General features: G+C 37.7%; 2 long non-coding RNA genes across 4 annotated transcripts in view; one reads left to right on the forward strand and one right to left on the reverse strand.

Moving 5' to 3' along the window:
- LOC112806760 (uncharacterized) overlaps nt 1-17,516 on the reverse strand; it is a 333,839-nt gene that overhangs the window by 284,646 nt on the left and 31,677 nt on the right. The gene's annotated exons all lie outside the window — the stretch shown is intronic.
- Nucleotides 12,358-17,516, forward strand: part of LOC141370724 (uncharacterized) — a 48,143-nt gene continuing 42,984 nt past the window's right edge. Inside the window, exon 1 of the long non-coding RNA XR_012375024.1 lies at nt 12,358-12,494. This is a non-coding gene — a long non-coding RNA (uncharacterized lncRNA). The remainder of the gene's footprint in view (nt 12,495-17,516) is intronic.

Consider the following 17,516-nt stretch of genomic DNA (forward strand, 5'->3'; position numbering starts at 1 on the left):
CTTTGTTCTTTCCCTTTCTCTTCCCCCAGTTTCAGGACTCTTCTGATTTGTTTACTGTATATTTTTCTGGGGTCATTGTTACGCTGTTAGCATTTTATTCTCTCATTCATCTATTCTCCTCTGGACAAAATGACAAGATAGAAATACTCACCTCAAAAAAAAGAACAAGAGGCAGTACCGACTGCCATAGACCTAATCAATACAGACATTAGTAAGATGTTGGAACTAGAGTTCAGAATGACAATTATAAAGATACTAGCTGGGCTTGAAAAAAGCATGGAAGATATTAGAGAAACCCTTTCTGGAGAAATAAAAGAACTAAAATCTAACCAAGTCGAAATCAAAAGGCTATTAATGAGGTGTAATCAAAAATGGAGGCTCTACCATCAAAAGGAATGAGATCTTGCCATTTGCAACGACGTGGATGGAACTGGAGGGTGTTATGCTGAGTGAAATAAGTCAATCAGAGAAAGACATGTATCATATGACCTCACTGATATGAGGAATTCTTAATCTCAGGAAACAAACTGAGTGTTACTGGAGTGGTTGGGGGTGTGAGGGATGGGGTGGCTGGGTGATAGACATTGGGGAGGGTATGTGCTACGGTGAGCGCTGTGAATTGTGCAAGACTGTTGAATCACAGATCTGTACTTCTGAAACAAATAACGCAACATATTTTAAGAAAAAAGGAAAAGAAGAAGATAACAGGAGAGGAAGAAAAGGGGAGTATGTCAGAGGGGGAGACGAACCATGAGAGATGATGGACTCTGAAAAACAAACTGAGGGTTCTAGAGGGGAGGGGGGAGGGGGATGGGTTATCCTGGTGATGGGTATTGAGGAGGGCACGTTCTGCATGGAGCACTGGGTGTTATGAACAAACAATGAATCATGGAACACTGCACCAAAAACTAATGATGTAATATATGGTGATTAACATAACAATAAAAAATTAAAAAAAAAGAAAGAAAGAAAGAAAAAAAAAAGAAACCAAAAAAAAAAAATGGAGGCTCTAACTGCTAGGATAAATGAGGCAGAAGAGAGAATTAATGATATAGAAGACCAAATGATGGAGAATAAAGAAGGTGAGAAAAAGAGAGATAAACAACTACTGGATCACGAGGGCAGAATTCGAGAGATAAGTGATACCATAAGACTAAACAACATTAGAATAATTGGGATCCCAGAAGAAGAAGAAAGAGAGAGAGGGGCAGAAGGTATATTGGAGCAAATTATAGCAGAGAACTTCCCTAACTTGGGGAAGGAAACAGGCATCAAAATCCAGGAGGCCCAGAGAACCCCCCCAAAATCAATAAAAATAGGTCAACATCCCAACATCTAATAGTAAAACGTACAAGTCTCAGAGACAAAGAGAAAATCCTGAAAGCAGCTCAGGACAAGAGGTCTATAACCTACAATGGTAGAAATATTAGATTGGCAGCAGACCTATCCACAGAGACCTGGCAGGCCAGAAAGGACTGGCATGATATATTCAGAGCACTAAACGAGAAAAATATGCAGCCAAGAATACTATATCCAGCTAGGCTGTCATTGAAAATAGAAGGAGAGATAAAAAGCTTCCAGGACAAACAAAAACTAGAAAAATTTGCAAACATGAAACCAGCCCTACAAGAAATATTGCAAGGGGTCCTCTAAGCAAAGAGAGAGCCTAAAAGTAACAAAGACCAGAAAGGAACAGAGACAACATACAGTAACAGTCACCTTACAGGCAATACAATGGCACTAAATTCGTATCTTTCAATAGTTACCCTGAATGTAAATGGGCTAAATGGTCCAGTAATCTGCTAAATGGAAGCAGTAATCAAAAATCTCCCAACAAACAAGAGCCCAGGGCCAGATGGCTTCCCACAGGAATTCTACCAAACATTTAAAGAAGAATTAATACGTGTTCTTCTGAAACTATTCCAAAAAATAGAAATGGAAGGAAAACTTCCAAATTCATTTTATGAGGCCAGCATTACCTTGATCCCAAAATCAAAGACCCCATCAGAAAGGAGAATTACAGACCAGTATCCCTGATGAACATGGATGCAAAAATTCTCACCACAATACTAGCCAGTAGGATCCAACAGTACATTAAAAGGATTATTTACCACGACCAAGTGGGATTTATCCTTGGGCTGCAAGTTTGGTTCAACATCTGCAAATTAATCAATGGGATACAATACATTAATAAAAGGAAGAACAAGAACCATATGATCCTCTCAACAGATGCAGAAAAAGCATTTGACCAAGTATAGCATTCTTCCCTGATCAAAACTCTTCAGAGTATAGGGATAGAGGGTACATACCTCACTATCATAAAAGCTATCTATGAAAAACCCACAGCGAATATCATTCTCAATTCAGAAAAACTGAGAGCTTTCCCCCTAATGTCAGGAACATGGCAGGGATGTCCACTACCACCACTGCTATTCAACATAGTACTAGAAGTCCTAGCCACAGCAATCAGACAACAAAAAGAAATAAAACGCATCCAAATAGGCAAAGAAGAAGTCAAACTCCCACTCTTTGCAGATGATATGATACTTTATGTGGAAAACCCAAAAGACTCCACCCCAAAACTGCTAGAACTCATACAGGAATTCAGTAAAGTGGCAGGATAAAAAATCAATGCACAGAAATCAGTGGCATTTCTATACACCACCACCAAGACAGTAGAAAGAGAAATTAAGGAGTCGATCCCATTTACAATTGCACCCAAAACCATAAGATACCTAGGAATAAATCTAACCAAAGAGGCAAAGAATCTGTACTCAGAAAACCATAGAAATCTGTACTCAGAAAACTCAGAAAACTTCTGTACTCAGAAAAGAAATTAAGGAAGACACAAAGAAATGGAAAAACGTTCCATGCTCGTGGATTGGAAGAACAAATGTTGTGAAGATGTCAATGCTACCTAGAGCAATCTACACATTTAATGCCATCCCTATCAAAATACCATCCACTTTTTTCAAAGAAATGGGACAAATAATCCTAAAATTTGTATGGAACCAGAAAAGACCCCAAATGGCCAGAGGAATGTTGAAAAAGAAAACCAAAGCTGGTGGCATCACAATTCCGGACTTCAAGCTCTATTACAAAGCTGTCATCATCAAGACAGTATGGTCCTGGCACAAAAACAGACACATAGATCAATGGAACAGAATAGAGAGCCCAGAAATGGACCCTCAACTCTATGGTCAATTAATCTTTGACAAAGCAGGGAAGAATGTCCAATGGAAAAAAGACAGTCTCTTCAACAAATGGTGTTGGGAAAACTGGACAGCCACATGCAGAAGAATGAAACTGGGCCATTTCCTTACACCACACACAAAAATAGACTCCAAATGGATGAAAGATCTCAATGTGAGACAGGAGTCCTTCAAAATCCTAGAGGAGAACACAGGCTGCAACCTCTTCGACTTCAGCTGCAGCAACATCTTCCTAGAAACATCGCCAAAGGCAAGGGAAGCCAGGGCAAAAATGAACTACTGGGACTTCATCAAGATAAAAAGCTTTTGCACAGCAAAGGAAACAGTCAACAAAACCAAAAGACAACCGACAGAATGGGAGAAGATTTTGCAAACGACATATCAGATAAAGGGCTATAAAGAACTTCTCAAACTCAACACCCAAAGAACAAATAATCCAATCAAGAAATGGGCAGAAGACATGAACAGACATTTCTGCAAAGAAGACATCCAAATGGCCAACAGACACAGGAAAAAGTACTCAACATCGCACGGCATCAGGGAAATCCAAATCAAAAACCTCAATGAGATACTACCTCACACCAGTTAGAATGGCTAAAATTAACATGTTAGGAAATGACAGACGTTGGTGAGGACGCAGAGAAAGGGGAGCCCTCCTACACTGTTGGTGGGAATGCAAGCTGGTGTAGCCACTCTGGAAAACAGTATGGAGCTTCCTCAAAAAGTTGAAAATAGAGCTACCATACAACCCAGCAATTGCACTACTGGGTATTTACCCCAAAGATACAAATGTAGGGATCCGAAGGGGTACATGCACCCTGATGTTTATAGCAGCAATGTCCACAATAGCCAAACTATGGAAAGAGCCAAGATGTCCATCAACAGATGAATGGGTAAAGAAGATGTGGTATATATATACAATGGAAAGTTATGCAGCCATCAAAAAAAAACAAAAAACAAAAAACAAAATCTTGCCATTTGCAACAACGTGTATAGATCGAGAGGGTACTATGCTAAGTGAAATAAGTCAATCAGAGAAAGACATGTATCAAATGATCTCACTGATATAAGGAATTCTTAATCTCAGGAAACAAACAGGGTTGCTGGAGTGGTAGAGGGTGGGAGGGATGGGGTGGCTGGGTGGTAGACATTGGGGAGGGTATGTGCTATGGTGAGTGCTGTAAATTGTGTAAGACTGATGAATCACAGACCTGTATCTCTGAAACAAATGATACATTATATGTTTAAAAAGAAAGAGAGAGAGAGAGAGAAGATAGTAGGAAGGGAACAATGAAGGGGCGGAATCAGAGGGGGAGATAAATCATGAGAGACTATGGACTCTGAGAAACAAACTGAGGGTTCTAAAGGGGAGGGGGGTGGGGGGATGGGTTAGCCTGGTGATGGGTATTAAAGAGGGCGTGTAATGCATGGAGCACTGGGTGTTATACGCAAACAATGAATCATGGAACACTACATTAAAAACTAATGATGTAAGGTATGGTGATTAACATAATATAACAAAACAAAATTTTTTTAAAAAGCAGTAAAAACGAATGTTTGTATAAAAGTCAAGATACACACACAAAAGAAGGATATAAAATATAATTAACATATATGTAAAATGTGGAGAGGAGAGAAAAAAGAATGGGTTGAAACGTGAACGATCATCAACTTAATCTGGACTGCTATATGCAGAAGAGGTTATATACAAAACTAATAGTAACCATATATCAAAAACCACTAATAAACATGCAGAGTAAGAGAAAGAAATCCAAATATTGCACTAAAAAAATCAGCAAAACATGAAGACAGAAAGACAAAGGATCAGAGAAAATCTCCAGAATCAACCACAAAACAAGTAATAAAATGGCAATATACACGTCTATCAATAATTACTTTGAATTTAAATGGACTAAACACTCCAAAGGTGTCAGAATGGATAAAAAAACAAGACCCATCTATATGCTGCTTACAAGAGACTCATTTTAGATCTAAAGACACCTGCAGATCGAAAGCGAGGGAATGGGGATGCCTGGGTGGCTCAGTCGTTAAGTGTCTGCCTTTGGCTCAGGTCATGATCCTAGAGTCCTGGGATTGGGCCCTGCATTGGGCTCCCTGCTCAGCCAGGAGCCTGCTTCTCCCTCTCCCATTCCCCCTGCTTGTGTTCCCTCTCTAGCTGTCTCTTTCTCTGTGTCAAATAAATAAATAAAATCTTTAAAAAAATTGAAATTAAAAAAAAATGCGAGGGAATGGAGAAACAATTATCATGCAAATGGATGTCTAAAGAAAACCAGAGTAGCAATACTCTGGACAAACTAGACTTTAAAACAAAGACTAACAAGAAACAAGAAGGGCACTATGTAATCATAAAGGGGACAATCCAACAAGAGGATCTAACAATTGTAAATATTTATGCACCCAAACATGCAACATGGGAGCACCCCAAATACATAAAACAATTAATAACAAACATAAATAAACTAGTTGATACTAATACGATAACCATAGGGGACATCAACATCAATGGACAGGTCATCTAAAGAGAAAATAAACAAAAAAACAATGGTCCTGAGTGACACATTGGACCAGATGGATTTAACAGATATATTTGGAACATTCCATCCTAAAACACCAGAATACACATTCTTTTCAAGTGCACAAGGAACATTCTCCAGAATAAATCACATATTAGAACACAAAACAGGCCTCAACAAATAAAAAAGGACTGAAGTCATACCATGCACATCTTCTGACCACAATGCTAAGAAATTCGAAGTTAACCACAAGAAAAGATCTGGAAAAGCCACAAGTACATGGAGGTTAAACAATATGCTACTAAACAATGAATGGGTCAACCAGGAAATCACAGAAGAAATAAAATAATACATGGAAACAAATGAAAATGAAAACACAACAGTCTACAACCTTTGGGATGCAGCAAAAGCAGTTCTAAGAGGAAAGGATATAGCAATACAGGCCTACCTCAAGAAACAAGAAAAATCTCAAATACTCTTACTCTGAAAACTATGAAACACTGATGAATGAAACTGAAGATGACACAAAGAAATGGAAAGACCTTCCATGCTCATGGGGTTGGAAGAATAAATATTTTTTAAAATGTTTATACTACCCAAAGCAACCTACACATTTAATGCAATCTCTTTCAAAATACCAATAGCATTTTTCACAGAACTAGAACAAACAATTCTAAAATTTGTATAGAATCACAAAAGACCCTGAATAGCCAAAGCAATCTTGAAAAAGAAAAGCAAAGCTGGAGGCATCACGATTCCAGACTCAAGTTATATTACAGAGCTGTAGTCATCAAGGCGGTATGGTACTGGCACAAAAATAGACACATAGATCAACAGAATAGGAAACTCAGAAATAAACACCCAAATACATGGTCAGTGAATCTTTGACAAAGCAGGAAAGAATACCCATGGGAAAAAGTCTCTTCAACAGATGGTGCTGGGAAAACTGGAAAGCAACATGCAAAAGAATGAAACTGGACCATTTCTTACACCATACACAAAAATGAATTCAAAATGGATTAAAGACTTAAATATGAGACCTGAAACTATAAAAATCCTGGAAGAGAAGAGAATGCAAGCAGTAACTTTTTTAAAAAAGATTTTATTTATTCATTTGAGAGAAAGAGTGAGAGAGAGAGTATGATTGGGGTGAGGGGCAGCAGGAGAAGCAGACTCCCCACTGAGCGGGGAGCCCAACATGGGGCTCAATCCTGGGACTCTGTGATCATGACCTGAGCCCAAGGCAGACACTCAACCAACGGAGCCTCCCAGGAGCCCCAGCAGTAACTTCTTTGACATCAGCTATAGCAACTTCTTTCCAGATACATCTCCTAAGGCAAGGGAAACAAAATCAAAAATAAACTATTGGGACTATATCAAAACAAAAAGCTTATGCACAGCCAAGGAAAAACATCAACAAAACTAAAAGACAACATACAGAATGAGAGAAGATATTTGCAAATGACTTATCTGATAAAGGGTTAGTATCCAAACATATAAAGAACTTATAAAATAATACCCCAAAAACAATCCAATTAAAAAATGAGAAGACATGGAGCACTTGGGTGGCTCAGTCGGTTGAGTGACTGAGTGACTGCTCAGGTCATGATCCTGGAGTCCCGGGATCGAATCCCGCATCGGGTTCCCTGCTCAGCGGGGAGTCTGCTTCTCCCTCTGACCCTCCCCTCTCTCATGTGCTCTCTCTCTCTCTCTCATTCTTTCTCTCAAATAAATAAAATCTTTTAAAAAAAATGAGAAGACATGAATAGACATTTTTCCAAAGAAGACATACAGATGGCCAACAGACACATGAAATGATGCTCAACATCACTTACCATCAGGGAAATGCACCTCACACCTATCAGAATGGTGACAATCAACAACACAAGAAACAATAGGTGTTGGTGAGGATGTGGAGAAAGGGGAATACTTTTGCACTACTGGTGGGAATGCAAACTGGTGTAGCCACTCTGAAAAATGGTATGGAGTTTCCTCAAAAAGTTAAAAATAGAGCTAGCCTATGATCCAGCAATTGCACTACTAGGTATTAGTAATGCACTAATTCAAAAGGGATACATGCACCCCAATGTTTATCATAGCATTATCTATAATAGCTAAATTACGGAAATAGCCCAAATGTCCATCAATTAATGCAGGGATAAAGAAGGTATGGTACACACATACACACACACACACACAGGAATATTATTCAGCCATAAAAAAGAATGAAATTTTGCCATTTGCAATGACATGGATGGAGCTAGAGAGTGTTATCATAAACAAAATAAGTCAGTCACAGAAAGACAAATACCATATGGTTTCACTCATATGTGGAGTTTAAGTAACAAAGCAAATGAACAAAGCGGGGGAGAGGGGAAGAGAGAAAGAGGCAAACCAGGAAACAGACTCTGAACTGTAGAGAACAAATTGATGGTTACCAGAAGGGAGGTGGATGGGGGCATGGGTTAAATAGGTGATGGAGGAAAGGAATATACCAGTGATGAGCACAGGGTGATGAATCGAAGTGTTGAATCACTATATTGTACACCTGAAACTCATATTACACTTTAGGTTAACTGGAAATTAAACAAAAACCTTAAAAAATCAAAAATGGGCAAAGAACTTGAAAAAATAAAGAATTCCAAGGTAATTGAATAATATCAGGATTATTTTATATTTCATTTGCCTATAAACAAATACGATTTACACATGGATGTTCATGTCATGATAATTTTGAACATCATATCATTATGAGATGTAAAGCACTATATTCTGAGAACCTCTTCTGCAACCTCTGAACTAGAGGAGCCCTGTTACTTCTGAGAGGAAAATGAATTTTCTCTGCAAAGGCCCAGGTGCAGTTTTTTTTTTTTTTAATCTTTTAATGTACAATGGTGGCATAAATTCTGGCCAATGAACATGTCCCAGACTGATATTAAACTCTGCTCACTCCAGAATTCAAGCCTGAGTGGACATATTAGGGATCTGTAGGAACCCTCCCTCCTAGCCTGAGGGACTACGAATCTTCTCAGTAAACAGTCAAAGAGAAAAGACAGAAGAGCTATACATGTTTTGTTTAAAAACAGTAGGTCAGTTTCAGAGGAGTGACATTTCAAAGTATAGCATTCATTTAACAATCATTTGCTGACCCCTATTTGGTGTCATATGTCATGAAAGATGCCAGACATGCAAAGGTAAATAGGACCCATTTCTGCCCTAAGAAATTCATAGTCCCGGGTATTGGGAAGGTTAAATGTGTCATATCATCACACTTTTTGTGGGGGTTAGAGGCAAGCCAAGTATGCTGTGAGAGCACTAGGAGGAGCAACTCCCCAACACTGGGGCAGTCAAGGATGCTTTCCTATAGGAAGTCACCTCTGATCTGAATCAAGAGTTATCCACGCAAAAATAAGTAGGAAGAGCAACTCCAGCAGAGGAAACAAAATGTGGCAGAAAGAAAAGATAATAGTTTCTACCATGGGATCGCCCTCTGTGCTGGGGCCATCAATTCACATAAGAGGTTAATAATCAGAAAAAATATGATCAGTAAAAAGTAAAGAGAACTGCTTCTCAGAAATCTCCATGGGTTATCAAGGACACAAGGTGTCAACTACATCAGTACCAATTGTTTCTGCAGCAACAAAAACACAATGCCCTGAATATCCTTGAGGGATTAATGGGTATCAATAGTTATCTTACTGTTTTTGGTTGCCATTAATAACAAGTATGTAAAGAATTTGGCCTTGCCCAAAGAGAAGGGTTGTCCTTTGGTGGTAGGTAATCTTGGATTCTGGGAGTCCATTTCTCCTGATAGGAGTGTCTTTGTTTACCTTGGGACTTCAGATCATGCGGGATGGTCTAACAAAGTGATTTAGGGTGGGAAAGGGCCATACTCAACAGTATTTAGGGTTGGGGGATGACAATGTCTGAGCAACCAACAATGCAATCTAGGGAAGAGGGGGCTTTTGGTCATGCCCAGATGGGCTGGAGACTAGAGATTGAGATCAACCACATGGCCGTCAATCATGGCCTCATGATGGAGCCCACAGTAGATACTCTGAACACCAAGGCTCAGGTGGGCTTCCCTGATTTGCAATACTCTCTGTATACGGTCACACACTGAGAGCAAGAGAGTAAGGCATCCTGACTCCAGAGGCAGAGAATAGAAGCTCTGCGTTTGGTGCTTCTTCTAGATTCTGCCCTATGTGCTGCTTCCTTTGGCTGATTTTAATCTGTATCTTTCCCTCCCTTACATAAGATATAACCATAATAGTTTTCAGAGAGTTCTTGGTGCTCTTCTGGTAAGTTATCAAAGCTGAGGAAAACCCCTAAATTTGTAGTTGGTATCAGAAGTGAGGGTAGTCTCTTGTGAGAACTGTTTTCTCTAACTCATACTGGGCCAAAATTCTCACAAAGGATAAGAGTTATAGCAAGCCAGAGAAAGAGAAAAGAAAATCAGACTCCATATACATCCACTGAGGACTTCCAAGTAATTTGGGAAAAAAGTGACGAGGGTTAAAATTCCCTGTGAGTAGGTGAGGGTGTGGCTGGAACTTACTTTTAAAACTACTGTTATGACTGTATTTTAACCATTTATCTAGTCCAGTCTGAGAAATACAGGGTGCATATTATTGCGAGCATTCTATTTCCTGTCATGGCCAAGTAAGCTCCTCTCAGGTAAACCTTTCATTAGATAAAACTACAAAAATCTGCATAAACAAAAAATAAAACCACTTGAAGACTCCGGAGAGTGAACAAAAATAAGATGATAATGAAAAGGATTCAACGCTCAGATGAAGGAAACGGCATGATATGCTTCCTATGTTTTCAACAGGGTTTTTTTTTTTTTTTAACCTAACCCAAATGCAGGCTGCTGTGAGGGGCACATATATGGGATGGTTAGAATTCAGATAGAAAGCCACAATCTTATGACTTAAACCACAGGACAAAATGTAGGACAATTACAACTGCTGGAAGGTGGGGCTGGATTAAGAGAGAAAGCCCTCATTTCATATAGGGGAACTATAATTCAAATGACTGCCAACATCTTAGCAGAAACTCTAGGGGCTAGGAACACTGACATCCTTCATCCTTCATGAGATGAAGGGAAAATAATTGGTTACCCTAGAATTCTACATCTAGTGAAAATATCTTTCAAGAATGGAGGCAAAAGGGGTGCCTGGGTGGCTCAGTCAGTTAAGCGTCCACCCCACGTCTTCGGGCTCCCTGCTCAGTGGGGAGCCTGCTTCTCCCTCTCCCTCTGCTGCTCCCCCAGCTTGTGCTCTCTCGCCCTCTCTCTCTTCAAATAAATAAATAAATTCTTTTTAAAAAAAAGAATGAAGACAAGATATATACAGGGGGATGCGTGCCAATGAATGCCATGTAAGTACAGAATTATTTGCTGTTTTATCCCTGCTTGATTCCCACAGAAAATGTTTCTGACCTTGTCTCAAAAACTGGAGATTTAGAACTGTTTACTTAAAGCATCATCTATTCTCCACTCAGTATTGTAAGGTTTACCTGCTGGTTTACCCATTATGTCAACATGTTTATAGACTTTATGGGATTGGGGTGAGGGGCAGCAGGAGAAGCAGATTTTTATATCTTTTTAGTATCTGCCATGGTTATGCCATTGCCTTTATGAATGTGAAACACGTCACTACCCTCAGCTGTGTTCTAATATACCACCAGCCAGAAAGCTGACAACACCTCCCCTTAAAGAGTAGGGCAAGAAAGGGCTTAGGATTTCTTCAATATTTTGAGAGCCTTGTGCAGAAAGATATCAGAATGGTGTTTACAGCAATGTTAAAAAAAATTAAGCTGTTTGGCACTCAGATGTAAACAAAGAGCTTTAAATTTATATCAAGTGTTTTGAATTTCTTTGACAAAATAATCATGTAAATACAGCATATTTAGATAAAATGATATCCTAAATAATCCAGATGTCCTAGACAAGTTCAGTATGGTGATAAAAATCAATATAAACATTGCTATATCCATTTTTTCTTTCCCTTTCCTAGTATACCAAATTAAAAATTTTTTGAGAAATCTGATACAGGGACATTTTTGTTTTTTCTTTGTACAAATATTAATCCTTTATGAAACAAAAATACTAAGTGTTGTTTATGCTTGGAATATTTGCTAAGACTCCTGAAGACTATTTTCCTTTCTTAAACATCTGGTGGTCAAACCAGAAACGCTAACCAACTTCCAAGTTTGAGAAGCAAAGCAAGCAGAAATCTTTTCACAATGATGCTTGTTTCTGTTTCGGGGAATCTCCACTAGCATTTCTGGTGGGAGTTCTGACTGCAGGATTGAGAAAGCCACATGGAGAATTCTGTTAACAGCAAAGGGCTCAGCCAAATACCGTTTGGTGAGTTTTGACTTTGTGGCTTGGTTTTTTTCTACATCAACCTTCTCCTGTTACATTCACTAGTCTTAACCCTGATGTGAACTCTGTAAAACTGAAGAGTCATTTGAAATCAGCATTTTCCCACCATGTAAGAATTCTGTAATCACAAACCACACACTACAATTGATGTGTTTGCAAAGTTTCCCTTCATATTGGTCATTTTCATCTTTGTAAGTCTCACTGCCCTGACTTATTCAAGAAATAGCCGCTTACTACTTGTTTGAGAACATCAAAATATTTTTTCCTATTTTAGAATTTTTAAAGCCATGCTCTGTTTTTGAAACTCGAGTTATATATTACAAAGAAGTTCAATGTGATCACTGGAATCGAAACAATGTAAGTAAATATAGTAACAGGTAAAAGCCGCTTCTTGCTGCTCTGATCTACCTCCTCCCTCCTTTTCTGCTTTGCCAGACAATGTATTTTATGTTTACCCAATACCAGCTACCCTAGTAAGTCTTCCATATACATTCCTTACCTTATACAATTCTAAGACGGTATTACTTTTCCCATTTAAAGTTAAAAAAAAACTAAGACTTAGAGAAATAAAGCACATTTAGGTTGTATAGCAAGTAAGGGCAAACCTAAGATCTGAAACATTCCATTACTTACACTACACTGCTCCCCTATTGTCTTTTAATAGAGTGAGGTAATATAGAACATTCAAATTATGTGTATATAGCTCATAAACTATATAACTATGTATGTTTACACAATTATAATTATACATTATAATCATACATTAGAAGTATATAATTATATGTATGATATACTCCTATAACATATACAATAACATAATGTATATGTTATACTGTGAATCATATTAGGTAAATATTAGAAATTATGTAAAATTAGAGATTATATATTTAATTAGAAATTACATAAAATATATTTAATCCAATACATATATTATATACATAATACTTATATAATTACAGCATCTGAGTTCTAAAAAATTTATATATTTGTAATAATTTGAAAGTATCAAGTCTTGAGAATCAAGGTGTTCTATAGATAGAACTGAACTGGAGTCAGTACATTTTAGTCCTATCTCATACTTTGAAAACATCCTTGTACCAGATCTGTATAGCTTCTCAAATCATGATTGCTTATCCACACAAGTCCATCTGACTAATGATGGCCCTGTTAATTATGCCACTCTGGAAGAATTAGGACTGTTTCAGCCAATAGTAGATGTGGCAATAATTTTTGTTAAAGAAGCTTATATTAATTACAAAGAAAAGTTAGAAAAAGATTTTATTTATAAGACTAGTCATTTTCTTGATGAAAATGTTAAGCTATTGTTTGGTAACATAGAAACACAATAACCTGCTGGCAAATGTATTGCTAATTTTTTCTTGTCCACAGAGATCTAACAGTATCATCCAGAAGAGTATACAGCAAATAATATGTATCCGCTCTGATTAATTGCTTCCTGTGCTGTACTGGTTGTTAAGTATTTTTCATAGTAACCCTGGTTGCATAATATATACAGCTCGAATTTCCTGTGCTTGTGTGGTACAGATAAAGTTTTAATAAATGGCCCTAACACTCCTATTTTAGGCATTTGGTTTAGAAATAACAGCATATATTTTCTTTGTGGCCCCTTTAATTCATTTTTGATCTACATCAGTTTAATATGGGGCTGAATAAACTTGTGTCTGCCCAGATAAAAGTACATAGTCTAATGAAACAGAGTAAATGAGGGAGACTGAAGGCTATTTTTTTATTCAAGAACTTTTTATTTCAAAGGACTAAGATCAGCTTTAAAAAGCCCATTTGGTTTTTAATAGGCATGCACCAGCTTGGATATCCACATAGATGCTTTGATAAATAGGCTTCCATTTTCTGTGACAGCAAAAAAAGACTTTAAATGTAAATTTGACAATTTGAAACTTTTATTGGATAAGCTGATGCTTGGTTTTGGTTTTGTATTTTTAAGCTGAGATCTTAACTTGCCAGAAATGAGCTCATTTTTCTTATCTTTACCATTTCATAATAGTATAGTAAATATAGCAATGATTTCAAATGGAAATGTTGTTTTCTACTTTGCTTTTTGGTGGAGCAGGATTTCACTGGACATGAAAGAAGTGATCCAGGCAGAGTATAAAGGAAGTAAAACTAATGAGCTCTAGTATTTAAAAAAAAAAAAAAAAGTGTGAAGCCAAGTTAGAAGAGGGTGAGAAAAATGTATACAAAATAAATACAAGGGCAAGCATGAGAAGATATGCAGGCATTAGTTTACTAATAGGTGTGAATATAACTTAAAATGCTTGCAGAAAAAAGTGTAAAACGGGGTGTAAAATAAATTAAGTGCATGTTTACAGCTGTGATTCCTAAAAAAAACTCTTGCCAACCAGACTAAGAATCATGGGGACTTAAAGATACTGCCTACTCAGAAATAGTGTAATTTCCATAGTGATACTAAGTAATAGTAGTCTTTGAAAGGCTATACACATCCACATTGGGTTACTGACTAAGAGCAGCCTGGGGTTTCCAGCCGGGGACTTTAGATATCCCAGAACTCTGCTCTGTTTGACTTACAGTTGAACCACAAAGAATCACACTATGCATTTCATTCCCAAGAGATAGGAAGTATGTCTGAATGGGAAGACACAACTTAATTTATAACCTGGAAGGAGTGTGGGACATAGAATTTTAAATCATGAGTAAATACTTGAAATTTTTGAGTACTTTCTTTTCTTTAGATTTGCCTCGTTTTAAAGTAAGCCATGGTTAGATAAATTTTAGGTGCTTGCCTTTGAGGTTCTTTTCTACCATGTTAATTGAAACATTTCTGATATATGTTCTTGGTAAAATAAAGATCAGGGATTTAGATCAGTGGGTTTAGTTCTGGCCAAACTCTAACAAATCATTTGCTTTACCTGAACCTAAGTGTCTTGGGGCTAATAACATTTCTCAAAAGTGCTGAATAAGTCAGTCAAATGATAATCACTAATTTAAAAAAAAATTAACATATTTTCTAAAAGATTTATTTATTTTAGAGAGAGAGAGTGCATGTGTGAGCAGGGGTAGGGGTAGGAGGAGAAAGACAAAATCCTGAAGCAGACTCCCCGCTGAGCACAGAGGGGCTTGATCCCAGGACCCTGAGATCATGACCTGAGCCGAAATCAAAAGTCAGCAGCTTAACCCACTGAGCCACCCAGGTGACCCAATAATTACTATTAAAAAAAAGAGAGAGAGAGAGAGAGAGTAGGCACTAGGCTTGATGCTTTACTATTGTAATTCATTTAACCCTCATAATTCCCAAGGAAATGGTTCTTCAGATTTCACTTTTCTGATGAGAAATGAAAGCATAAAGAGGCAACTAATCAGCCTCAGCTCACACAGGTGGTGGGTGTGGGAGCCACAAATTAAACCCAAGCCTGTGTTATTTCAAAGACCATGCTCTTTTCACTACGCTGCCTTACCTACCTAAAGGATAGGACTGCATTTTGTAAATTAAGGACTTTATTAAATGTTATTACAGTTGAATACAAGGATTAGTGATTAAAATTATTTATCACCTAATGTAATCAACAAACCCTTTGCTTCATCTTCATGCTCATATTTCATCCATTTGAGCATGCTGTGATAATACATTGTAACAATTTCTTCTTTCCACTTTCTATCCTGGTTGACATGTAACGGAAAGCTCAGGAAGAAATCTGTGACAGATATTTCCTTTCCCTTTTGGGCCCATAGTCAGTCTATATTCCCCAGCCTCCAGTTCAGTTACAGTGGGCAATGTATTTAAAGTTCCAGATGATGAGCTTTGGGCAGAAGTAATGCACAGAGCTTCCAGGGCTGGCCCACAACACCTTCCATTTTTCTTTCTTCCCTTACCAGCTGTTCCAATGCCAGAAATCCAGAGAGGATTCCAAAGCCCTTGGGGAGGGTGGAACCACCAGACAAAAGGAATTATGTCCTTAAATAACTACATGAAATAGAGCTCCTACTCTCCCCAACCATGCCATCCACACTGCGCCAGAACTTGAGCAATAAACCTTTGCTGTATGAAGCCACTCGGATCTGGGAGTAATTCGTTAGTTAGTCTGCCCAGACTCATACAAGAATATACCTAAGAAATGGTTTCTTAAACCGAATGTGTGGCCCATTTAGCTCAGGCACCTGCCTCGCCTTTGCACAGGGGTGCGTTACATAAGAATAATGTAGTAATAACAGCAGCAGCTACCATTCTATAAAGTACTTGCTATGTGCTCAGCTTATATTTAGGTGGTAAATACAAGCCACTAACCTCAGCTTTACATGTATTATTTCATTAAATCCTCACCCTATCATGTAGGCACTATTCATTATTTTCACTTTCCAAGAAAAAGAAGATTCTAATTTAGTTTAGGTAACTTGCTCAAACTCTAATACAATTCATTCCGACTCCCAAACTGCAAGCCTATATGCGTTGTACAGGAAGGTTCTGTTGGCCTGGATTCCTTAAAGTCTAACCACAATGTATCATTATAAGTTTACCTCAACATCTAAGCAATGTCTCAATTGTCTCAATTTGGACCACCAACATTTGGACCATTCCAACATTTACTAATTTCTTTATGTCTTCAAGTTTCTTGGAGCTATAAGAAGTGACCCCTCATTCTCCGCAATTCATTGGTTTTCTTGATGCAAAACTTCCAAAATGTAACTAATAATACAGGTTTCAAAATTCCATTTTTAAAATGCCTTCATAAAAATACTTTGGTTGGCTTCAAAGTGCTTTTCTAATAACTCCCATGATTTCCTTTTTGGTCATGAAAGAATGTTGAGTCGATTTTGACCAACAACAACAACAAAAATCATCTGCAAGATGTCCATTAGTTCAGAAATCAAGTTCTAATTATTCTCCATAAGGAGAGCCTAACACTTGTCTGTATCAAAATTATTGACCATATTCTGCTCACTCTCAGAGCCTGCAGTTTTTTTCTTCTCTCGGATTTTACTGGCCAGAAAAGACTGTATCATATATAAATTTGAACATTTCACTCTGCCTTCTTTATGCTAGTACTCAATAAAACAACATCACCATCACTAATCTATAATGGACATTAGTGGTAGTGCTTTACCTATGTGGTAAAATAACTGCTTATCCTCAATCATTTCTTTCTTTTTTAAAGCCAGTCATCAACCACTGACAAAATAGCTTCTCCAACACGTGTAGAAGATTTTGTGCCAGCACAAAACCAGAGGAATGATGGGGAGAAAGAAAGAGAGTTGGGGAATATTTTGGTATTACCATTGAAATGGGTCATGAGAAAACTGCAGAACTTTAGATGTTTATCTCATGTAATTTAAGGCTTCTATAAATTGGTTTGTTCATAATGAAAAACACTGTTAGTAATAAGATTT

The sequence above is a fragment of the Callorhinus ursinus genome, unplaced genomic scaffold (genome assembly GCF_003265705.2).
Source record: "Callorhinus ursinus isolate GAN/ISIS: 27379988/994484 unplaced genomic scaffold, GSC_fseal_2.0 scaffold2, whole genome shotgun sequence".
NCBI classification, from domain to species: Eukaryota; Metazoa; Chordata; class Mammalia; order Carnivora; family Otariidae; genus Callorhinus; species Callorhinus ursinus.